A 26,618-nucleotide genomic window follows, 5' to 3' on the forward strand; every position below is an offset into this window, starting at 1 on the left:
GCGGCGCGTGCGGTGGCCGTTGGCTGTGATTTTTTGCAGACTTGTAGATCGTGGGGAGAGCAATCCAACGGGACCGGCGGTGAGGCAAACGGAGGCCGGACGGCAGAGAAATCACGGTTTGAAGATTTTCGGCCCCTCGCTGGGAAACACTCCGATCCCGGCGCGTCGGTGGTCCGATGGCAGTGAAACTTGGTGGGTCGGCCAGACTTGAGGAGAGGATGAAGGGTGTCAGGCGCGTGTGGCCGGAAAAGGGTCAATCGGCGGTGGAGGGAAAAACTCGCCGCCGATCTTTGAACGTCCGATCCGGGCGCGTCCGGCGGCCGATCTCCGTGAAACTTGGAGGTTTTACCGGAAATGGGGAGGGGAACCTTGCTGGCCGGTGCGTGTATAGTGACTCGGCTGGAAACTTTGAAAAGTTCCGACGCCGGTTGGACTCTCTCTCTCTCTTCTCTCTCCTCTCTCTCTTTCTCTCTCTTCCCTGAGAATTTTATCAAATAAATGCCACTGTGTGGCACTGTTCATGCCACGTGGACCAATCAGAAGCTGACACGTGGTGTTTCACTGTTCATCGACTCAAAAACATTAAAATATTACGGTATCCGGCAAACTTCACGCGTCCATAACTTTTTAACCGGATGTCCGTTTTAAGCGTGCCGCTAGTCTGTGAACTCGTATCGACGAGCACTTCACAACTACGTATGAGTCAAAGCTCATTTCTCCATAAATAAAAAGTCAACTCCGGCACCCCTTGGACAGTTTGGGCCCCAACTTGTTTTGCCCATAACTTTCAAACAGTAGCTCCGTTTTCAACGTGCTACCAGTCTACGAACTCGTGGTGTCATGCACTTCGCCACGGTACCCTGGTCAACTCGAAATTCCAACTGGAACAAAAAGTCAACTTTTGACCCGCTCGGTCAACGGTCAACCTCGATCAACGTGCACGGATTCCGGTGCGATTTGGGACGGGGTGTTACAGGCTTGGTCTCCAAGTTTTACGTAGCCTCTACATAGGAAGGACTTAATTAACTTAAGGGAAATCACTTTCTAACACTTGTCAAATAATAAGCAGGACTAAACAAGAATGAATTCCATTTGTGGAAACATAAATATGGCTAAGCATGTAACACCCCGTCCCGAAATACGTTGGAAATTTTCACGTTGACTGAGGGTTGACTAAGTTTGACCATTGACCAAGTGGGTCAAAATGTTGACGTTTTGCTTCAAAGGGAATTTTGCACTGACCAAGGTACCATTGCAAATTACATATCAATCCGAGTCCATAGACTAGTAGCACATTGAAAACGAAGCTACGGTTTGAAAGTTACGAGTAAAACAAGTTAACGTCCGAATTGTCCGAGAGTATCGAAGTTGACTTTTTATCCTTGAAAAATTGAGTTTTAACTCATATATGGTTGTCAAGTACTCGTCGATACAATTTCGTATACTAGTGGCACGCCTGATTTGGACATATGGTTTGAAACTTACGGACCTATGAAGTTTTTCTCAGATAGTTACTATTCATCAATCTATTAGTATGCGTGAACAGCAACACCACGTGTAATATTATAAAGGGTGCCATGTGTCACGACAAAAAAATGCCACATGTCAGCAATAATTAAATATTACCTTATTTTCTTATTATCATTTTATTATTTTATATTATATTATTATTTTTATTATTTTATATTATATTATTATTTTAATATTATTTTATATATTTGTTTATTTATTTTCCTTTTCTTTTTCTTTTCTTCTCCCTCAAGTGGGAAAATACCCCCCCGCTCTCTCGTGAAGCTTCTTCTTCCTCTCCCTCTCTTCCTCCCCGTGGTTACTCTCCCTTCCTCTCCTTGCGTCGCCGTTGCTCATCTTGGGAAATTGCCATAATCCAGCTGGCCTGGGCTTCACCGCTATGTTTAACCGACGACCCATGACATCGGCAACGCTGTGGTGCTTGCCGTCAGCAGAACGGCCGGAGACGCGCTAGAAACTCCATAAAAGCCGGCGGTGAGCTCCATTTCAATATGCAGGATTTTGGCCGTTTCCGGCCAAATGTTTTGTCTTTTTCCCCAAATTCGAGCATCCTGAAGTTGATGGTGGGCTCCGTTTGCCTCGATTCGAGCTCATTTGTGGCGTACGAAGAAGGTGAGCTTGATAGTGGCTTTTGACGGAAAATTTGGCCACCACTGGCGACATTGAGGCCAATGGAGGTTAGTACTGGATTCCTTACCTCTTTAGCTTTCAATTGATATGTTAATTGCAAATCATAGTGTAGTATTTTAAAAGATGTCATTTTTGAATAAATTAGTATAATAAATATGAAAAATTGAAAATATAGTTGTATTGTGTATATACCTGTTTATGTACACATGTGTATGTGTATATTTGTAAATGCAAATGTGTTTCATGTATATATATATGTGCATGTGCATAAGTGTGGGTATATAATGTTGATGTGCATTAGATTGATATGTATGCACACATATATATATATATATATATATATATATATATATATTTTGGGAATTTTTGCTCATGTGTATAGATTTACTTTATTGTTAAAATAATGTGTATGCGTATATGAATAAGTGTAAGCGAACATATAAATATACATATATATATATATATATATATATATTATTGAAATTTTTGTTATATTCAATTACATGATTGTTTAAAAAAAAAAATATGAAATTCCATGGATTCGATAAAAAGTGTATATTTATATGGCTGTAAATATATTTATGTCTTTAGATATTATTTATTCATGGATATGGAATTTTGTTAATAATAGTTAAATCACTGTTGAAATGTTATGTAAATTAGAATGTTATCCGTGAATTCAAATATGTGCACGTATTTTATAATGCGATTTAAATGAGATTGTGTGCAAGTAAATTTCAAGAAGATTTATGAAAATATTTCTATTAATTATTGAGCTCAAAAAAATTGTATTTATGCATTTGTTTATTATTTATTTATCTATTAAGGATGTACAGTGATGAATTTAAGCTGATGGGATTATGATGATGGTCTAAAGAAAATGTGATGTATATGGATTTGAAAGAAAGTATTTAATCCAGTGGTATTTATGAAATTTTGATACTTGAGAATATATGAATTATTGGATAATATTTAAAATTGTGGAATTAATAATGTGTAAATTTTACTTGGTTTTAATGATATGTTTGATATAAATTGAATTGAAGGTTGGAGAAAAATAATTATATCAAATTATTGTGATCAAGAATATATCTGTATATTTAATTATTTATTATTTATTATTATTGTTTATGTATTTGATAAAAGCATATGAATTCAATTATATTTTATCTAAATTTTATATTTTATAATATTACAAATTTATAGTTTTTAAGATGCACCCATAGACGTATTGGTGTTCTGTACTGTATATGTGATTATGATAAGCGCGCAAGTTGTAATGTCTCCCGTGAGTTGCTATGGACCTGAGGGCAGGCAAGTTTGATACAGTGGCCATAAGCCGCCCCCCTCCATGGCCGGGATGACGGTTATAAGCAGCGGTTTTGTCGGGATGCCGAAGCGACTGTATGCAAGTTTCTCTTTTTAACCTCGCACCAGATGATGCTCGGGACGCTGGGTATCATAGGGCACCACTGGTATATAGTATGATGCATCAAGTATCTTTTATATGTACGTATATATTTATTTGTATGTTATATTTTTTGATATTATGTTGTATATACCGCACCGTATGGAGGCAGTGATCCAATGTGATCCATGTAGAGCTAGCCTCATAACTATGTTGCTTATGAGTTCAGGAGATCGGACGTCCAATATGGCAACCACCCTGGTCTGTGTTGGTAGTAGAGTGCCGACGACAGCTGGATTCATGGATGGCACAGTATGTAAGATGGTATCGTATATATCTCCGTTACGAGTGTGCATATTTTATTATATGTTACAGTTTAAACTATTATTTTACCTCATATTATATTATCTATTCGTAATCTGATTTTCTAAATATTATACATAATTGCTTTTCTCGTTATTACTATTATTATAATTTTTATTGTTACTATCATTTATTATTATCACCACCATCATCATCATCATCATATTATCATACAGTATCTTCATATAAGTATCACAGTCTATGGGCAAGAAAGATGGCCATCGGCAAGTATAATAGATCTTGAGCAAGTGGTAGCCTTTGGGCAAATATAATAGCTCTTGGGCAGGTATGATTATGAAATAGCCATGGGCAGATGATAGCCTCTGGGCGAGTATGATGGCACTCAGATATGTATGGTTATATGGCAGCCGCTAGGCAATTTATATTAATATCATTATTATCATTAAAATGTTTACTATTATTATTGTTGATGTGGTGATTGTTTTGTACCATTCTTTCTATATTACGCATCGGTATATTCATAAAACGATATTTGAAATGTATTTGATATTTGCAGTACTAAGTGGGTGGTGTGGGCAGACGTGAACCTGTGATGGTATATTTCGGTTGGTTATCTACTAAATTATTTCTATTGTATATATGTATGTATGTTTCATATGACTTGTTATCGAAATGCTGCAACTATGGGTATTATTGTAGTAAGGAGGGAGGAATAAGGTGGTACAATATAGGAGTGCGTTTTCGTGCAGGTAAAATTTAGGGCATATCCTACCCTTAGGGGAGGTGTTGCCGGATTTTCCATAAGACGCTCTGGTAGGATCTTTTTGGGATAAGGGCTTGTCTAGGGTTCCGGAAAGGAATCTTGGATGGGGTCTTGACAAAGCAACTTAGATTCCATGTATCAAAATTCAAGTATGACTAAGCAACTTATTCAACCATTTGTCAACTTCCAAAACAACTCTTTTTCCACTTGGCATTAATTAAAGCTTATGCAATAACTAAGCAAAAATTAAGAAAATACATAAAACTTACTTAATCGATTTAAGAAATAATATTAAAACGACTTATGTTTGTATGGTAAAACACATATATTAAACTAGAATATTACAGAAGGCTAGCATAACTTATATCATGTGAGGATATTAATTTGAGGATATTGTGTAGATTTAATCATCTTTAAAAGGATATCTATGTATTTCAACTGTATTTTAAAATACATGTGTATCATTAAGTTAACTTCTTCACATGAATCGAACTATATCTATACATATGTTGGTCACGTGCAAGGGAGGTGGCTTAAATAAGATTAAACATATTCTGTCAGGACCCATTTAAGATCTCTTTCCGGAATCCTAAATAAGCCATTATCCTAGGGAAAACTCTACCGGACTATCCTATGAAAAATCTAGCAACATCTCCCCAAAGGGCAGAGCATGTCTCATAAATTGCCTGTACAAAAATGCACTCCTATATCATACCCCACCTAATCCCTCACACCTTACTACAATAAATTCTGCAATTGGCAGCACTTTGATAACTAATATAAATATATATGCATATATAAGAAATAATTTAAAAATACGAAATACCTTTAATTAATCGCGTCCACCCATACCGCCCACTTAGTACTGTACATTTCAAATATCATTTTACAAATATACGTAATATAGAATGAAGAATAATAAAACAACCACTACATTAACAATAATAAAGTAATCATTTTAATGATAGTAATAGTATTAATATAACTTGCTTGAGACATCTACGTACTTGAGGCTTCCATATTTGTTCGAAAACTTATATACTTGCTCGAAAGCTTCCACATTTATCCGAAGGCTAACATATAATACTAATAATAATAATAAAAATAATGATAAATGATAATAATACCAATAAAAATAATAATTAGAATAAGAATAATGATAATAAGAATAATAATAATAATAAAGAATAAATAATTAATAATCATAATAACAATAATAATAATCACAAAATAGCAATAATAAAAATAGTAACAATAATGATAATTAATGATAATAAATAATGGAATTAATACTAAAAATAATCATAATAAATGATAACAACAATTACAATAACAATAATAATAACGATGATGATAATAATAATAATAATAATAACAATGAAAATAATACTAATAATAATCATAGGAACAATAATAAATGATATTGATAATAATAATAATAATAATCATGATTAAATAAATAATTAAATACAACAATAAATAGAAGGATAATAATAATAACGACAACAAAATCAATTAAAAATATTATCAAGTAATCAAATCATGAATAGATAAGGTAACATAAGATAAAATAATATTTTAAAATCCTTAACATATAATGACACACTCATAACGGAGGTACATATGATACCATCTAACATGTTATGCGATTCATGATTCCAGCTGTCGACGGTACCTTACTACCAATACACCGAGGGTGGTTGCCTAGATTGGCTATCCAATCCTTTGGACTCGTAGGCAACATAGTTACGAGGCTAACTCTTTATGGACCACATCGGATTGTCGTCCCATATGTTGTGATACATAAAAACATAATATAATATAACATACATATATAAATGTATATATATATATATAAAGATACTTAATGCACTATACTATATAGCAGTAGTGTCTGACGGTACCTAACGTCTCGAGTACGGTCTGACAGAGAGGTTAAAGAGAGAACCTATATACGGTCGCCGTTGCGTTTCAACGGCACCGATGCTTATAATCTGCCATGGTTAAACAGTCGGCCGAGAAGGCGATTGATGCTCATTGTGCACGAAACTTGCCATACCTCGAACCCATAATTCCCACAAGATGGCCATGGCTATATGCACACTAACCATACTAATAGCCATCCCGCGACTAAGGCAGAGAAGACTAGTGTTAATTTTGCATTATATCCTGCCTACCCTCATGGAAACAACCTTAAATATAACTTGCGTACTGATCCATAATAGCCACCTGTGGCCAAGGAGAGGGGCGGCTAATACTCACAATGCAATACACTTGTCAATCCTCATGTGTATGACATCCATAGAATAGCCATAATAAATAACCAACAGTCATCCTGGCCATGGAAGGGATAGCTGATGCTCACTCTGCATTAAACCCTACCTACCTTTAGAACCATAACTTCCCCAGGAAAACCTTATAAACTTGTTCGCTATTCTCGTATATAGTATAGAATACCAGTACTGTATAATGTATCTAAAAAATATAAAATTTTTAATATTATAAAATAGTTGAATTTTGATAAAATACAATCGAATTTATGCAACTTTACCAAATCCAAAAAATTTCACATTCTTGCTTTAATCCATCATTACCAATCCATTAATTTACATAATCCATCTCTACCACCAGAAAATCAAGTTCATGAATAAACAAATTAATTAATTAATACATAAATATATTTTTGGAAATACTAAATTTTAAATAAATATATATTTTTTAAATCCATGAAATCAATTTACACCAAAACAATATTAAAAAATACAGAAAAAATTATACATAATTAAAATCACATAAATGCATTATTTATGCGTCAAAATTTCAACATTTAAATTAACAATAAATTTAATAAAAATTAAACCATAATTTCATAAAGTTACATAAAAATTAATTTCCATAATTTATCAGAAATCAAAACGTGCCTTAATGCACATATATATTTCAATTTATTCCAATTTTGTCATCAAAATTTCAAATTGAAATTTATTAAATATTCAACATACAATATAAAATTTTCAAATATTTAAATATCACAGTATATGTATAATTTAACATCTAATATAAATTTAAAAGTAGATCACTCACATTCATATATATATATATATATATATATACATACACACATATATACGAAATGTATATATTTAGAAACATGAATGTACATATATGTACATAAACTTGTATACGTATATAATTTACACTTAAGCACATGAATATAAATATTAATTTAAGAATGATAATAAAACTAAAATCATAAAGCTAAATAATGAAAATAATTATCCTTCTTTATACACAAAATTTTCATTATAAGCTCTAGATGCGCATATCAATCAATTAAGTACCAATTTCTAATAAAGGGAGAATAAAATGAATGCTTTCATGCCTCAAATCTTTAAAAAACATACCTTAAATCATTAAATTGAATGGACTTAACGTAAATATATGCATATCTATATATATAAATACATAATGATATATACACATCTCTATATAGAAATTGAAATACACAAATATATATATATATATATATATATATATGTCCGTATATTATTCCAAAACTCAACAATATGAAGGCCAATTTTTAGCCACCCTTGTATATATACCTATATATATATATATATATATATATTTCTCAACTATTAGTATAAGTATATATCTGTTGATATATTTATTTATAATTTGTCCACTCACAGCAATTGAGGTGCCGTGCCTAAACCAAATTCACTTAACAGTCGCCTTGGTTGGCTTACCGATTCGCTCCTTCCTTCAAACTTGAAAGAACCCAAAAAGATCCTGCTAAGTGGTGGTCCGAGTACATAAAAACCGGTGAGGCAGGGGCCATTTCTGGGTTCAAAATCAAGGGGTTTATAGGAGAAATTAGACTCTAAAACTTGTTCCAACAGATTCAGAGGCTTCAAATCCTTTGGAGACAAGTTAAGGATCAAAGTGGGTAGACAAGGATTTGAAGAAATCTCTTTCCCCTTCCCCCTTTGGTCAGAGACAAAACTAGAGACAGAGAGAGAGAATGTGGGAGACGAGCTGTCCAGACAGGTGAAGAAGAAGCAGAAAAGAAAAAGAAAGAGAACGAGTGGAAGAGAGATCCCATCGGGAGAGAGAGAGGAGAGAGAGGAAGAGATGGAGGAAGAAGAAGAAGGGAAGAGATGAAGACAAAGAAAGGAGGAAATGAAAATTCTTTTTCACCCCCACGTGGGTGAGAGAAAAAAAAGAGTAAAAGCAAAAATAAATAATAATTAAATAGTTAAATAATAAAATAATAAAATGATTATATACACATGGTGCGTTATCAATGCGATACACATGCACATTCCATATGATTACACATGTCACATTTCAAAGTCTCTTCTGAATATTATATTACTTGATAAATCAATTTCGGAAAAAATGAATATAATTTTACATATATGTCATTTTTTAACTATATATCCAAATTAAACATGCTGCCAATTTACGGATTCATTTTGACGAGTATTTTACAATCATATATATTTGCAGACAGGATATTACATATTTCATTGGCATATTATTCTTGTTTGTGTTTTAATTCATATGTTTAACTTTATTATAACAAGTACTAATTACACTACTAAACGAATTCTATATAGTACCATTATAAATATATAATTTAACCCCTATTTAAAATTACTATTAATAATATTTACTAATTAAACATATTTGTATGCAAAAGTATTGAATTGAACATTATAAAATGTGTTCAGAAATATATGATTAAGCATCTCAAATATATTTAAAAGTATATGATTGAACATTTCTAGATATGAAAATCTTGAATGTGTTCAGAAGTATACGACTGAATATCTCAAATGCATTCAGAAGTATGCGACCAAATATTTTCATATATTAACATGTCAATCATGTTCAAAAGTATATGATTGAACATTTCAAATGTGTTCAGAAATGTATGATTGGCCATCTTTAGAAATATTCATAATTTTGATATTGAATATTCCAATAAATATATTTTTTTATTGTCCAAAATTGTTATAACCGAAAAAAAAAAAAGTGGAATTTTCATTACTATATATGTTTTGTCCAAAAATATTATAAAGAGTTATGATGGAGTAATGTTTGATCTGTAAACGATTTGTGAAAAAAATCTTTTTTTTTATTCAATTAAAATTTTAAAAATTATATATATTTTAGATATTAGAAATATTATATAAAATTATTTTATATTTTTTATATATTTAAATGGTAATATGTAAAAAACCAATATTATATAAAAAAAAATTTAGATTGTAAAATGAACTATTATAAATAAATTAGAGGAAAATTGACATGATTAATCTTAAACTGTATTAAATTTTACACATTACAACCTAATTTTTTTTAGCAGTTTGCACCCGACTTACAAAATACTTGTATCATTGGTCTTCTGTTAAATTACCAGATGAAAACAGTCATGTGTACTGCACATGTTGCTCCAGCAAGGGCAAAGGAAGGGGGGCGGGCGGACAAGGGAAAATTCCATTAAACAAAAGCAATTAGATCTGATCAAAAGACATTAAAAGGATTACTTCAGATCAAGATCCTGGAGGCTGGATCTCACGTTACTGTATACTTAAAATTTGCATTAGGCCCTCAAAGTTCTCATGGAACTCAAGATCCTCAAATAACTTGGCTGAAGGCTGGTGCAATAGCGTAAAAAAAAAAAAAAAATATTATCTACGAGTTGTATTATTTATTTATTTTTATTTTGATGCTAGAAATTAGATTCCATTCCCATGGAGTTTCTTAATATTGCCATTGTTGATTCCTTAGGAAGCAATATTTTATAATCACTCCGGATTTTTGTGTTTAATGCATTTTGTATTCACCAAAAAACAAAAAAAATAAAAAATAAAAAAAAATAAAAAAGAAGAAGAAGAAGAAGAAAAAGAAAAAGAACTACATCATGCTCGTCCAGTGGCGACCCAAACCGTGAAGGGTAGCGGGCTGGATCAATGGCACTGGCTGTCTAAGATTGTAGCTAGCGGTGCCACCCTTCTTCCTTTACATCTAGTTAGGTTTTTGTACCTGTGTGTGTTTCCTGTAAATGTTACATGGTCTTTATCTATGTTTTGAAAACGTTTTTGGTATTTTTTGTACCTTCATAGATTATTTTCTACCGCCATTGATGCCCACCTTGATTTGATCGAGAAAGAAGAGCTTGGTTGAGTGTATATTTGGTTAGAATAGGCCTCGGGATCACAAGCTGATGCAATTGTTAAAAAAAAAAAAAAAAAAAAAAATGGAGCTGTGGGTAAAATGACGATAACTACCCCTACTGGAGCATCTTGTGCGGCTCTCGTGATCATTTCTAATTTGTATTGTGACAGAAGACAAACAGTGCAAGTGTTTTTTAGGTTCGGGATGCAAACTGTCAAAAATAAATAAATAAATAAAAATAATTTATATAGATGCAATGTGCAAGATTTAATAGAGTTTGGGTGCAACATGCTAATTTCTTTAAATTAAATTTAAAGTTTTTTAAATTAACTAATTGAAATAAATATTTCGAAAAGAGAGGGGAAAAAATAAAAAAAGGAAAGTATAACTGTGAATTTTTTGTTAAATTTATCGACAAATTATGTGATAGGATTTTATCTTATTCAGCCAAAACTGAAAAATGGAATAGGTCCAAAGAGTGCCTTCGTCTTTCAATTCATATTTGTATTCGGACTACAAAACCAGAAGCACCAAGGAATCAAAATAAGATTAGAATTTATTGATAACCCGATAAAAGATTGGAGTTAACTGAATTATATAAAAAGGTATCATCAAAATTCTGAAATATTACCTATTAAATGCATCGTACAGGACATTTGACAAACATTAAAAGGCTACAGCAAAAACTACCAACATAAATATTATTTCAGGTTACATGCTTAGGATAAGTCAATGACAAAATTAGACAATATATATAAAAGTTTATGAATAAGGTAAAACGACACTTGTTCACAAAAGTATTATAATGCAGCTGCAACCTGCAGAAACTAAAATAGAGAGAGGCAATAAGGTCTACCAACTCTAAATGAAGAATTCTTTACAGCTGTTTGAGACTTACCTCCACATCTAAATTCACGCCTAAAAGTAACGGATCTTCCTTGGCTAAGATACTCATCTACAGAATGGGTATCTCAATGATACAGCTATAATTTGTATGAAGTACATAACATAACAATCATGTTACAACATTTTCTCTCTGTCAGTATTAGTAAATGCGAAACAACCTCACTAAGAAAAGCCCAAATTTGAAGATCCACGTGACCATTAGGATGTGATCGGCATCATTTCACATACTTATGCTCCTAACCAGCAGGATGTTCACGGAAAGAAATGGATAACAACAACAAACTAACTCATGGATACCAACAACAAACTAACTCATATATAAAATTATAAATGATAATAATAATAATAACTAAGTAAAAAATCTATAAGCCAAAATAAGTTTGCATCATAGCTATTTCTTACTATCTAATTTTGCATCATAGCCATTGTCGATAAAACTTAACGAGAGAAAACAAAACCCAGGTCCATGAGCCTGCCTAAGTAAGAAATGTAAAAAGAAAAGAAGAATAAAGTAAAATCACCACGAATAAAAATTATGAAAGGATGTAATTAGCTGACAATATTGACCTCTAAATACGTAAAACCAACATGATTTTTAATCAGATATTTATCTAATTTTGATTATTCAATATATTTACTAGAGTACATAAACCAGAAACAGATCAAAAGAAGAGCCAAGTATTTTTTGTGACATGGCCTCAATATTATGTTCATTAGCAAAGTTGACAACATTGTTTTGGCTTCAAAGTCCAAGTTTCTGTTTATTTCTAGTAATACTAATAGGAAATTTCTCTGATTCCGATAGCAGATTTACCAAATTAGTAAAGTTTCTCCAATACCAAAAGGAGGATCTGTAAATTGAAAAGGTATACAGATTTGGAGGCATGAGAAATGAAATTACTACCAAAAAAACTCAGAAAAGTAATATTTTCTTTTCAAAAATTCAATATAGAATATGCCAGAATACAAACCTAATTGAGATGGAAAATTAGTGTCATACACAATAGCAGAAACTGGTCTGACAGTGCCCGTTCCACATGCTGCGGAACCTAGCTAGGTTGACCTCCAAGATCCGACAACTTTATTGTAACATTCCCTTTTGTTACCTTTTTCATAATAAATCCTTCCTGCAGATTGATATGCATCCAGTATTGTTAAAAATTAATGTGATATATTCGCAGATGGAAATGAAAAGAACTCATTATAAGTGCAAAGCGTACAAGCATTTGATTTATCCTTACTATGCAAAAATGAGTAGTTATTAACCATAAACCTTTTCAAAAGCTGTAACTCACCTGAATGATCATATCAATTTTCATCGGCTCTTGGAATCAGACAAAAGGAAAGAATGTTAATAAATGCAAGTGATGTCTTTCTAGTATTCTATAGCCCTATCAAAGAGAGCTCCATTTCCTGCTTGAAAAATAAGCTGAAATTTAATTCAACAATGAAATTAGCACAAACACCGCAAAAGGTGATACATTAAGGTTAAACAACAAATGAAAAGGCAAACTGATGATATTCTTGAGAATTTTGCCATAGCTGCAAAGAGGTTTTTGGTGCAATCAAAGAAACATCTATAAGAAATCAGTTTCTATCTGCAGTCATAGCTGTTAGAACTATAATATCATTATTAAATTAGCTTTACATATTGTAGGACATACGTTGACTTCTAAAAATTTCCAAATTCTAGAATCTAACTGAAAATTCCTTTCTTTACCTGCTTAACAGTTTTAGTGATTGAGTTCATTCAAGCTGCAATACATGCTCTTCCTCTATAATGCCCAGCAATATGAAGCGGTATATTTCATCATTTTTTTTAATATACTTAAATTATAATATCCAATCTGGCAACTGTAATTGTTCCATTCAAGTTCCTTTTTCTTTGAACAAACCCCATTCTTCTTGTTGCCAGTAGAATATATTAGAACCATTGGAAAATTAAAATATCATTTCAAACTAACATTTGGACCAGTAGAAATGCACAAGTTGAACAAAGTGCAAAATTTCACGTACAGGGAATGTCATTAGATGGACATCCTTCGATAAAACAGAACAAAAGCATAGCATTGTATGGGGAATTTTTATGCAATTGACTGCTGCAAACAATTGAGTTTTACAAAGTGTAAATATTTACATTTTAAAACTTATCTAAGCTATTAGAAAAGATATAGGATAGCTATTGTTTACAAAAGATGCAAAGTTTTAATGGTTGATATTGTATTGCATAGTCTGTTGTTTACTAGATTTGTTGTGTAAAATAGATGAGCAATTTCTGCGTATGATTCCCATAATGAATGGTAGGATTTGATTTGACATAGTGAAAACTTCATCCAAAAGCAACAAATATGATGGTCATTGCCCTATACATGATAAGCAAGTAACCTTTAGGCAATATAGAATGAGAAAACCCTTGGCAAAAAAGTATAGTAACTTGCTTCAAATCCAGTTTGTTTAATAAGATTTTCTTTGCCATGCTAGTATGCAACTATAAAGGTTGGATTGGCCATGTCAGAAACTATAATGATACAGAAAATGATAGGTTAAAGATCTTTTCAACTACTTTTGAAATTAGAGTTTTGTACCCATTCATGGAGTCTACGGCACTCTAAGAACTTAACACGGGGACATTTTCCTAACTGAAGTAAAACCTGTGCTAATATCACCAAGGTCCAAAAAATAGGGAATTGACTGCAGCCCATTGAAAACATCAGGACCAGCTAATGCTGGTTGAGATCCTTGAAGTGTCAGAAAGCCAAACAGAAGCAGAGTCTTTAGAAAACGACCAACTGAATTATCAAGGGAAAAAAAAAAAAAGACACCCCTAAGTAACACCCCGTATCAAAAATACATATATTTTAACAAGTTTGACCAGTGAACAATACGTGGGGCCAAATTTGACTTTTTTTATGGATAAGATTTTTGGTTTGACTGATGTACCATTGTTTAGAGCTCTTCGATATGAGTTCATAGACTGGTGGCATGCCAAATTCTGAGTTACGGATAAAAAGTTATGATTTTAAGAAATTTTCAGTATAAGTTTTATATTAGTGTTCAAACCAGTCCCCAACTTTCGTATGTTAGTGATCCAAGGCTTTATATAAGTGTGGGAAAGCATGCCCAGCTGGAAACAAGTTCTAAAATACTCATTTTGTCACCCAAATCCAAGAAATTTCTCTCTAGAGCCACAGACCCAAACTGGGTCATTTTGAACTCATTTTTCGCCTAACCGAGTCATCGCCGTTTTGTCCAATTTCGGCCACCTCCTTATGCACGCACCTGACACCCTTATTACCCACCTTAAGATGACCTCATCGGCCAAATTTCAGGCCAAACCACTGGCAAATGCGTGGGGCTCGGCCTTTGAAGCCGGCTACAGCCGTTTGACGTTTTCCGGCCATTTGGCCCTTTTTCGGCCATTTCAAGCCAACCCATAGACCTTTTCCACCATTTTTGGGCCCTCTAAACTCATTTCCGTGGTCCATTTGCCAATATTCCTCACCGTTTGAGAGATACCTCAACTTGGACTTTGACCGAAGTTTCAACCAAGTTTTCCGACCACCGGAGGAACTATTGGACCAAGGTGAGCATACTGGTGAGTTCCTTGTCTCTTGGACTTTCCATCAATATAAAGTTTGTGAATTTTAGAGGTCATTTGATAATTTTTTCATTTTTGGGTGAATTAGTTAATTTTCGGATAAATTCGGGTTGTGTTTAGACAAAATTGGTTAAATTGGATAAAATTGGAGTTGTATTAGAGAAATTAGATATTATTAGAACCCATTAGAAGATTCAATTTTAAAAAATTAGCTTCCGGATGAAAAGCTCCAATTTTGAGTACCAGGTACTAAGGGCACGCGGTATAATTGGACCTCCTGGTGTTCAATTTATACAATTTTATAGTAGTATAAATCAATTTGAGACATTTGGGTCATACAAGTATCTTTGGTTTAGTTATTGGAGCCTGAAAAATATTTTATTATATTATAGACACTCGTGTTTGAGTTTGGAGGCAGTCCTGCAGGGGAATAGGAGTGAGTATCTGCAGTACTGTGAGTGATTATTATTTTTAAAATATTTTGGGTATATATAATAATATATATATATATATGTGGTTTAGATATTTTATTTATATACCAGTTGATTAAAATGTTTGTTTTATACATATTTAATTATCTGCTATTACCGATATGTGTTATCATTTTATGTGGATTTTAATAAGATTTTTAATGGTTTCTAACTTTGATGAGTTCATAGTGAACTCATGAATTTTGTTAAATTAAACATTCTAGTATTTGAATTCAGATTTTAAATCATTTCAGAAATTGTTTGATTTGAGAAAGCAAATTGTAAACTTTATAATGTTAAGCATGTTCAAGTATTTCAGAATTTTATATGCTTAAAATTGGTCTATGGTGAATATATTTCACTGTGGTATTTCTGGTTTTCGCATGAAATGATGATTTGAAAATTTTGAAAATAAACGGTGGAATTTAAATATTAAATTATAATTTATGATACAGTATCGTTTGGGAAAAATATATATGATTTTACAAGAATGTTTTAAGGATACTGTATTGGTTATTTTTAAATTGATGTACCATGTAATGCCATTATCTTGGATCAGTATTATATTATATTATATTATATTACAGCGCGTTGGGTTTTTGCCACGATATCGTGAGGTTGGGCTCAGCTTATAGGATATTATTGCCATGGACCGTGGGATTAGATTTATCCGACGGTTTATTATTATTGCCACGATACAGTGAGATTGGGCTCAGCCTACAGGATATTATTGCCATGGATTGTGAGGTTGGGTTTATCCCACCGGTTATTATTACCACGGTATCGTGAGATTGGGCTCGGCTCACAAGATATTATTGTCACAGACCGTGAGGTTGGATATATCTAGACAGTTTACTGTTTCCATGATACCTTTCGGATATTGAGGATCGTGAGGTGGAGGTATCCTACGGTTTACAGTTTGGTACATTAAATGGTATATGTATACGTTCTAAGTACATTGTTGATTTTCAAATATTGTGATTATTACTAAATTTTCATAAATATTTTGTGGAATTACATTCATTATATATTATGATCAATATTTATATTTTGATCAAGGAATTTATAATATTGTATTGATTGTTCAGTTTACACTTTTGAGCATCGATTTTATGATATTAATTTAGGTACAAGTTTGGGTTTTGTGAAATAATTTTTAAATGGGAAACTTTTCAAACGAGTGGAACGAGAGGTCTTGAGGGAAAGATTTTTACGAAAATAAATTATTATTTTTCTATTATATTATGACATTCATTGAGATTCTTTATCTCAGTTTTTATTTGTTTTAAATTCGTTCCCCTAGGTTCAGACAGTTAGTAGCAGTCTACCTTGTGCATCGTTTATCACTTGTTCTTCCACGATAGCAGCAATATTTATCTGTTCTCTATCTTATCCTTACATTTTTGTACTCATTTATTTATTATTTGTACATCTAAACTTTGTTAACACTCTTAGAATGCTCAGATCAATGTTACGGAGTCCATATTACTTATGTGTGTGGTACTATAGGTCGGTTGTGGACTTGTGCTGTTGTGGATTTATTTTATATTTATATATTGAGGCATTATTGATATCGCTTGTGTTTGTTGTCCACGTTTTAAGGTAAGATTCCATTGGATATTCTCTAAGGATTGTCCAGGGAGACTTCACTAGGCGGGACCACTTGGAAAGTCCTAAGAGGGTTCCCGGGGTGGGTCCTATCACCTAGCTTTGAGAAATTCCCCTTTTAAGTGCTTTATCTAGGGAATCATAACCATCCATAACATGACTTGATTCAGTGGCTTCCCTGCACCTCTTGTAATCAGGATACCTTAATTCCTGCTTAAATTTACATTAGTAAAATAAAAATATGTATTGAGAAAATAAGGATGAAAATTATAACCTAACAATTACTTAGAAAACAAGTTTGGCATATGACATTAGTAAAACTAATTCTGCGCATTTTATACAAGGAAGTCTAAAGTCTTCTCTGGATGCCAAGTAATTCCATCATTGAGGAAAAATTCGATGTATTTTGAAAACAATAAAAATCAAGATTTAACATGCAGGGCATGAACATACTGAACTTTTGCCTTACACTATGTAAAATAAAGGATAACTCATTCATGTATTGCGAGAGTTTATGGTTTCTAACCATGACAGAACAGAAGTTAGGCATCTATATGACAATCTACTTAGACCAAGTAAGTAGGACTGAAAGAACCAATAAGGTCCTATTTGAAAAATTATCCAATAAGAGATTCATTTAATGGTAAGTAATTTTTGTACCTGCAAGGCTAAACAATCTTATAGAGTAGGACTAAGCAACTAATTCTTTTAAAACATTTAATGCAACATATATTCATAAAAATCTGATCCTAGTTCAATTTTCAATTTTTAAGGAAGGACAAGAAGAAAAACATGCACTTGTATTGGACTGGAAAAGGGTCCCGGGGCAATCTACCTCATTTTAATTGGGCCTCTAACATAGGCAAAAAAATTGTAACTCCTGGTAAAAAGTTTTCTAAAGAAAGATTTTGGTCATATAAGTAGAAGTTTCCACACTCTTTTTTATTGTTTTAAATGAGAATGTCAGACAATCAAACATAAATTTTTGGCTGGCATGGTTTCATGTATATCATTGAATTAGAGTCAAAATTGAAAATGACGAGGGACTATCTCCACACAGATATTTCAGTGATTACTTTGGCTTCAATAGTATTTGCTTTGCTGCTTTTATTGCTTTGGCTTGGGCAATGGGCTGGTTTAGAAAAGAAGAGCTTCATGGTCAGATATATTGTAATAATTTTCTGCATCGATATGAGCAGGTCCAGTGGCATTTGCAGAGAAGATGGTATTGGCAGTGTTTTCGATGCGTTTCCAAAACACCCTCAATGTTTCATTAACACTGCCTCTCAAGGTTGTTTTTTTCTTCCATATAACATGGCAAAATTTGTGCAGGTGCTAATAGTTCTATGGATGACAAGAAGCATAACAGATGATCTTCTTGGTTGGGCTGCACTCTTCAATGGGCAACTAGGTGATGGAACTGTCAGTTTAAGTTTCTCTGCTTTCAAGAAAATCCCAAATGCCATCCACACATAATAATCCCTTATCGAATTCAGATTGATTTTTATTTTTTATTTTCTAACTCTGAAATTTGAGAATAGGTGATGATGGCAACCTTGTTGTTCATAATTCCAAACAAGAAGCAAAAGGGTGAGAAGTTAATGGACTGGAATAAATGCAGGAAACTACCTTGGAAATCATATTGATCTTAGGGCTGGCTTTTCCATAGTTAATGGTGTCTGGACTAGCGGATTGACATATTTATTGTCGAAAGCCTTGGATTTTTTTGGAGGAAGCTCCATATTTAGCCATTGCCCCTGTTGTCTGTCTTATTTGTGGGACTATCACCGAGTTCTCAAACAATGCCACTACAACCCTTGTGATTCCTCTGCTGGTTCAGATTGCACATAGTATGCATGTCCACCCACTTTTGCATATGGTTCCTGGAGTACTTGGTGCATAGTTTTCATTCTTGCTCCCAATAGGAACATCTTCAAATGTTGTTGGGTTTTCAGCTGGCCATATTGAAATCAAAGATATAATCAAGACTAGTAGCCCACTTAAGATTACTGGAACAGTCGCACTGTCCCTTTGAGTGCCTACACTTGGTAATTAATTACTAATCCATCCTTTAATCTTTTGTTCACATGTTTCATTTATCTTAATAGCTTAGAAAATTTGTAGGCATTATACTGTATGTGTGTCATTAGAAACTGAGTTTTGCTTCTGCAGGAGCTTATGTATTCGGGATGATACGAACCTCGGACGACCTACTCCTAAAGCTGTATTATATTAGCCTGGATCTAATTATGTTCATGTTTTAATGGTCATTTTGACCCTTAATCAACCTGTGATTAGAAACCTTGGTATATAATGAAGACGCCACAAGGTGATGGAAGGCTTATTGATAAGTCAAACTAAAACACTCATTCACTAATTATGTTTTAGGTGTTCAAAGAGAACAAAGATAATTCAATCTCATAAATAATTTTCTGTATAAATAAAGTGCTGAATGCTATTGATAAAACAAGCCGTTAGATAGGCTAAAAAGTTACAAAATAAAACCCTAATTAACTAGGTAAAACTGGCCACCAAAAGAAAAGGAAACAAGTTGGCCGAATTTTACACTAATTTCCTAAATTAATTAATTTTAATTAATTATTTTATTTTGAATAAGAAATTAATTAATTTACAATGAAAAATTATAAAATAATAAATTTCCTAAGTTGATTTTTCCAGCCAATAAATAAATAAAAGCAAAACGAAAAGTCAAACGCAAATTAGGTAACGAGTTGACTAATTTGACAACTAAGTTGACTTATGCCTGATGTCCGAGCTAACTTGTGTTTATCTAATATCCGAGCTAACTTATGTCTACTTGATGTCCAAGCTAACTTATGTCTGCCTGATATCCGAACTAAGTTATATCTGATGTCTGAAGTCCGAAGTCCAATGTATGGTTGTCCGATGTATGATGTCTGATGACAGATGTCCAATGTATGGGTGTCCGATGTAAAATGTCTGATGTATGATGTCTGGTGACAGTTACCAGGATCCATATCAACCTCCACCACTTGGATGATTAAAACAGGTCTTGTATCTTTAGGTATGGACAAGCCCTTTTGAGAATGAATTACTTTTTGGATAAAGGTAGCAAGATTGTCCTTAAGCCTCTTAGCTTGAGCCCTAGTGATCGACCCGATCTTTATCCGTATCGGATCAATACCCCAATGGATTATCAGTTGTGCGAGCTCGGGCAAATTTGCATCATTCCCCTCCTCTTGAAAATGATTTGTCATCAAATCAAAGTCATCACCTACAGCAAAAGGAAACAAATCAGCAGCATTAAATGTAGCACTAACATTATACTCACCCGGCAAATCAAGTTTGTAAGCATTGTCATTTATCCGCTCTATAACTTGAAAAGGTCCATCTTCTCTCGGCATCACTTTTGATTTCTGCTATTCGGGAAACCTCTCTTTTCTTAGGTGCAACCAAACTGAATCTCTAGATTCCAACACAACTTTTTTTCAGCCTTGATTAGCATTCCTTGCATATTGCTCGGTCCTTCTCTCAATATTTACCTTAGTCTTTTCATGAATTCGCTTCACAAAATCAGCTTTTTGTTTCCCATCTAAATTAGCACATTCACTTAAAGGTAAAGGTGTTAGATCTAATGGAGTCAAAGGATTAAAACCATAAACAATTTCAAAAAGAGTAAATTTAGTTGCTGAATGCAAAGACCTATTATAAGCAAATTCAACATGTGGCAAACAATCCTCCCAAGTTCTCAAATTTCGACTAATTAATGCTCTCAACAATGTAGACAAAGTTCTATTAACTACTTGGGTTTGTCCATCAGTTTGTGGATGACAAGTAGTTGAAAATAAAACCTTAGTACCTAAATTAGCCCACAAAGTTTTCCAAAACTAACTTAAGAACTTAGCATCCCTATCCAAAACAATAGTCCTAGGCATTCCATGTAACCTCACAATTTCTTTGAAAAATAAATTAGCAACATTAGATGCATCACCAGTTTTATTACATGCAATAAAATATGCCATCTTAGAAAATCTATCCACAACAAGAAAAATTGAATCCTTACTTGTCCTTGACCTAGGCAAACCAAGAATAAAATCCATAGACAAATTTACCCAAGGATGTGAAGGAATTAGCAAAGGTTGGTACAATTCATGCGGCTTCAACGTGGACTTAGTCTTTCGGCATTTCAAGCCCCTTTCACATATTTTCTCAATATCTCTTTTCATGTTAGGCCAATAAAAATGTTCTTGCAGTAAGGATAAAGTTTTAAAAACACCAAAATGTCCCATTAGACTACCCCCATGACCTTCTCGAATTAACAATTCCCTAACGCTACAATTAGACACACAAAGTTTGTTTTCCTTAAATAAATACCCCTCAAATATGTAAATTTATTAAATCCATGTTTCAAACAGATTCTAAATATTTCTCCAAAGTCACTATTATGCTCATAAAGTTCCTTTAATTGTCAAAACCAAGCAATCTAGCATCTAAGGTAGAAAAGAGAATATACCTTTGGGATAATGCATCGGCAACCACATTTTTCTTACCTTTTTTGTAGCGGATCACATATGGAAAGATCTTAATAAATTCAATCCACTTGCCATGCCTTTGGTTGAGCATTCCTTGGCCTTTAATTTGCTTCAAATATTCATGACCCGTATGAATTACAAATTCTTTTGGCATGAGGTAATGTTGCCATGTTTCCAAAGCCTTCACCAAAGCATACATCTCCTTGTCATATGTCAGGTAGTTTAGTGTAGCTCCATTTAATTTCTCACTAAAGTAGACTATGGACCTTCTTTCTCGCATTAATACAACTCCAATACCTATACCCAAAGCATCACATTCAATTTCAAAAGTATTAGAAAAATTTGGCAAAACTAATAGAAATGCATTACATAATTTTTCTTTCCACAAATTAAAAGATTTTTCTTATATTTCTCCCCATTTAAAGCCAACATTCTTCTTTACAACTTCATTCAAAGGTGCTACGATGGTGCTAAAGTCCTTGACAAATCTTCAATAAAAACTTGCCAAACCATGAAAGCTCCTCACTTGAGTGATAGAAGTTGGTGTCGGCCACTCCTTGATTGCTTGAACTTTAGATTGATCAACTTTGATTCCTATAGCACTTACTACAAATCCTAGGAAAACAAGCTCATCTTTGCAAGAATCACACTTTTTCATGTTAGCAAACAACCTTTCTTTCCTATGGATATTTAAAACCTGCCTAAGATGATTTACATGTTCATCTAAGTTTCGGCTATACACCAAAATGTCATCAAAGTACACAACCACAAATCTACCAATAAATGGATGCATAACATGATTCATAAGCTTCATAAAAGTATTAGGTGCATTAGTTAAATCAAAAGGCATGACTAACCATTCATATAGCCCATATTTAGTGCGGTCTTCCACTCATCAGCTTCTTTCATCCTAATTTGATGGTATCCATTCTAAGATCAATTTTAGTAAACATGCAAGCACCGTGCAATTCATCAAGCATATCATCTAATCTAGGACTTGGATTTCTATATTTAATGGTGATATTATTTTTAGCCCTACAATCAACACACATTCTCCAAGAAGCATCTTTTTTAGGCATTAATAAAACAGGAATAGCACATGGACTTATACTCTCACGAATATAACCTTTATCAAGTAACTTACTTACCTGTTTTTGTAGCTCCTTTGTTTCTTTGGGATTGCTTCTATGTGCAGGTCTATTTGGTATGGAAGCCCCTAGAACAAAGTCAATTTGATGTTCAATCCCTCTAATTGGTGGTAATCCCTTTGGTATTTCAGCCGAAAAGACATTTTCAAAATCTTGCAAAAGAGAAAGAATGGCAATTCAAGTTCTTCAAGGTTAGCTTGATCATTAAAATAATTATCTTTATAAATCATGACCAGAAATGGTTTTTTACTCAAAATAGCTTTATTTACATCTTCAAAACTCAAATAAAAATTTTTATTCTTTCTTTCTTTCCTTTCTTTTCCTCTCTCTCTCTCTCTCTCTCTCTCTAGGCCACCATACAATTTCCCTTACTCTCGGCTTTTCTCACACTCTCAGGTTTCACTCCCCTTCTCACATCACTTTTGGTTTTCTCTTGGTTTTTCCACTCAAGTTAGGTCTTAGAACACTTACCTGGTTGGTATTGCACGACTTGGACTCCTTGGATGGGTGTTGTTGCCGTAGGGGCCATGCTATCTCTCTCCTTGAATTGTTCGGCCACACTCCTTTGTTGTATTTGTATTTGATCTTTGTACACCTTTTTAGGAGTTAATGCCTCTAGCTTAACCTTCTTACCTTTAAATCTAAAAATAATACTATTCTCTCTACCATAATGAATAGCATCTCTATCAAATTCCCAAGGCCTACCATGTAAAATATGTCTCGCATGCAGAGGCACAACATCAACAAAACCACATCCACATATTTATCAATGCTGAATTTTATTTTGGCTTGTTTATTAACTTTCATCTCACCACTATCATTAAGTCATCGTAACCTATATGGTTTTGGGTGTTTAATTGTTCTCAAGCCTAATTTATCGACCACAAGATTACTACTTACATTAGTACAACTTCCACTATCAACAACCATGCTACAAATCTTACCTTGGATCTCACATCAGGTGTGGAAGATGTTCTCTCTTTGAATCTCATCCTCATCTTTGTATGCAGCCAGCACTCTCCTAGAAACCAAGCTTAATTCAGCATGGGAAGCATTCAAAGTTTTGGCCTCACCTTCAAGCTTTTCCTTATCCTCTTGCTTGGTTTCATCACCACTTCCCTCACTTTCCGACTCTAGCTCACCATTACCCTTCAACACCATGATCCTTCTATTCGGGTATTGGCTAGCGATGTGTCCTCATCCTTGGCACTTAAAACAAATAATTTCTCTTGATCTTGAAGGTTTAGGGTCATATTTTACCTCATTTTTATGTGCTTGGACAGATTCGGCTTTAAGCTCCTTTCTTGACCAATTAGTGCTTTCTTCTTCCACTTTCGGCTTTGGCTTGCTTTCATAGGTTGGATTGTTTCTTCATCCACTTGGAATTGATCTTCTGCTGTTGGAAACTCCTTCAAACCATGAGCCTACACCCCTCCTCTTGAATTGATGCTCTAATTTAATAGCCACATGCAACATCTCCTCCAATTCCATATATTGTTGCAATTCTAGTTGGTTGGCTATCTCACGATTCAAACCACCTAAAAATCTTGCCATGGTTGCTTTTCTATCTTCATTCATACTTAACCTCATCATAAGCATCTCCATCTCCTTGTAATAATACTCCACGGACCTAATTCCTTGAGATAAAAATTGAAGTCTTTGATGCAGCAACCTATGATAGTGTGATGGTATGAACCGCTTCCTCATGGCTCCTTTCATTTGTCGCCATGTAGTGATCAAGTCATCACCAACTCTCCTTTGGGGTTTTGCTCATTGGTCCACCATTGAAGTGCATAATGACTAAACTCCATTGCTGCCAACTTCACCTTGTTGGCCTCCAAATAATTATGACAATAAAAAATTATCTTCATCCTTTCCTCCCATTCCAAATATACTTCTGGATCACTTTTTCCCATGAAAGGGGGAATGTTTACCTTGATATTCCCTAGATCATCATCTTCATTCCTTACTGGTCTCCCATGGATTAGCCTTTCTGAGGTTTAAAAGTTTCATCAAACCCCTCATCCAAGTCATCTCCAAAGTTACTTCCCCCAAATTCCTCTCTTGGTCGCCCTCGGCCTCCTCGACCTCGACTTCATCCTCCATGAGCATCTAACCTTATATTCGGCACTCCTTGGGATGTTTCTAACCTGTCCATCTTTTGATTTAAATGGTCAAATTAAGTATTCATCCACTATATTTGCTCCAAGACAGCAATCATGTCCGTTTACTCACCACTTTCTGAAGCTTGGGAATCGCCATGGAATCCTACGGACTCTTCTTCATTAATTCTTAAAGGTGAAGCTTTTCTTCTCACCTTTGAATCTGTCATGTTAGTATAAATAATGCAAAAATAAAATAAGGCCTCACCAAATTTACTCCCTCATGTGTTTCACTCAAACAAGGTCTCGACACTAGTGTTTTCACACTAGTTTCGGCTTTTGCCCTCTTTTAAGCTCACACTCTTGCCTTTTTTCACTTAGTGAATTATCTCAAAGTTCTAATTAAAACACCCACTAAATAGCAATTAGATCACAAGTATATTCTAATTAAACTTATCAACAAAACAGTAGCAAAAGTAAGCAATATCGAATGAATTAACAAATCCTAGTTTTCGGCTTTTCTAGGCAAAATAAGGCAAAACAATGAGAAAATTTTGGAATTTTTAAGAATTGGACCAGATGGTAAGAGATTAAGGATTCAAGAATAAAATTTAGGAAAAAGAATTTCAAACTCAAACAAGAATCAAATCGAACAAAAATATAGAATAGTGTTGGTTGTTGTTCTTGTAATTCAAGTTTTGTATCAAATCCTTTAACTAATTTTAATCCAATAATTTAAGCACCCAAAATTCCAAATACCAGCAGCAAAAATAATTCTCCAAAAAATCCAAATATGTAACAAATAGTCAACAATGCAGCAGTTCAAAGAAATTTCCAGCAAACACCAAATTCAACAAACTGATTTTTTTTTTATTCGGCCTTTTGCTTCTTTTTTTTTTTTTTTCATTCAAAGAACATAAAGCAACTTCAGTAGCAAGGATCAACACCAAAATTTACAATTCCAACACCAAATAATCACCAAACCCGTGACCTCCAACAAAATACAAAAATGCAGTTTATATATATATATCTGTTTGGCTTTTCTTCTACTTTTTTTTTCTTTTTTCTTTTTTTTTGCATATATGAATGCAAATATTTAAGACTAAAACAGCAAAGAAAAATAAATAAAAAAACCAAAATTAACAAGAACAATGATGAAAAACAACCAACAAACTAGGAAACAAAAAATACGGTAAAACTAGGAAACCTAATTCAACTAGGAATGATTTTTTTTTTTTTTAAAGATGCAGAATGTGTATAATGATAGAAGCAACCTTAACCTAATGCTAAAATTGCAGATTAACACAAAAACAAATAAAGCAAATAAAGATAGATCCAACCTGAACAAAATTCGGCTTTGATACCAAATGATACGAATCTAGGATGACCTGCTCCTAAACCCATATTATATTAGCCTGGATCTAATTATGT

The 26,618-nt window shown here is 33.4% G+C and overlaps 1 pseudogene; it reads left to right on the plus strand.

Moving 5' to 3' along the window:
* Positions 1-18,458: 18,458 nt before the first annotated feature.
* LOC107435402 (tonoplast dicarboxylate transporter-like) lies at positions 18,459-20,445 on the plus strand (annotated as a pseudogene).
* The last annotated feature ends 6,173 nt before the right edge of the window (positions 20,446-26,618 follow it).

The sequence above is a fragment of the Ziziphus jujuba genome, chromosome 1 (assembly GCF_031755915.1).
Source record: "Ziziphus jujuba cultivar Dongzao chromosome 1, ASM3175591v1".
Classification (NCBI taxonomy): Eukaryota; Viridiplantae; Streptophyta; class Magnoliopsida; order Rosales; family Rhamnaceae; genus Ziziphus; species Ziziphus jujuba.